This window comes from Myotis davidii, unplaced genomic scaffold, assembly GCF_000327345.1.
Source record: "Myotis davidii unplaced genomic scaffold, ASM32734v1 scaffold1762, whole genome shotgun sequence".
Classification (NCBI taxonomy): Eukaryota; Metazoa; Chordata; class Mammalia; order Chiroptera; family Vespertilionidae; genus Myotis; species Myotis davidii.
The window spans coordinates 59,158-59,857 of NW_006293317.1; the positions used below are offsets into that span (position 1 = coordinate 59,158).

A 700-nucleotide genomic window follows, 5' to 3' on the forward strand; every position below is an offset into this window, starting at 1 on the left:
TGTCCCAGGGCCCGGCTCTGAGCAGCGGGCGGGTCCCTCCTCCCGGCTCCTGGCAGCCGCTCCCCTGGGGGCTCAGCCCTCCCTGTGGACGGTCCACGGGGCTGAGGGGGGGCCGGGTTGGCAGCAGGGGAGGTGGAGTTACCCGGGTACTTTCCAGTCTCCCGGCCCCGAGGTCAGGCCGACCAGGAGCCCGTGCTTGGGTCCTGCTGCCTCTGAGCGGGTTGGTCTCTGGGAGGTTCCCAGTGAGCAGCAGCCCCCCTGGTCCCCGGCCAGGGGCCCCTTCCTGACGCGGCGTCTCTGTTTTGCAGGAGAACTCGCCTTTCCTGGGGTATTGCTGCCTGTCCCCACCCTGGAGGTGAGGCTGCTGGCTGGGGGGGTGGGTATGTCCCTGTGGGCAGAGTCTCCCGTGGACGCTGTGCTAAGTCGGGGAGGGAGGCCCCGCTCCTGCCCTTGGGGGTGGCTGACCCCGAGCATCGGGCCAGGCGGGAGCGGCCCCTGGTCTTCATGCCGAGTGTCCCTCGCAGGGGACAGGAAAGTGGACAGAAAGGAACAAGAGTCGAGGACCAGCTACGGGGTCAGGGGAGCCGCGGGACCCCCTCCTGGAGGCCAGCCCGCACCTGGCTGAGGAGGAGACCACTGCTGCGCCGGGGGCTTGGGACCCCCCGCGTCTCCCCACCAGGCTCCCGGGGGGCCGCGCTCC

The 700-nt window shown here is 71.1% G+C and overlaps 1 long non-coding RNA gene across 1 annotated transcript in view; it reads left to right on the forward strand.

Annotated features, from left to right (window-relative positions):
• The window catches only part of LOC102772880, a 12,285-nt gene extending 11,708 nt beyond the window's left edge, over positions 1 to 577 (forward strand). The window contains exons 2-3 of the long non-coding RNA XR_435832.2: positions 309 to 355; positions 525 to 577. This is a non-coding gene — a long non-coding RNA (uncharacterized LOC102772880). The remainder of the gene's footprint in view (positions 1 to 308; positions 356 to 524) is intronic.
• The last annotated feature ends 123 nt before the right edge of the window (positions 578 to 700 follow it).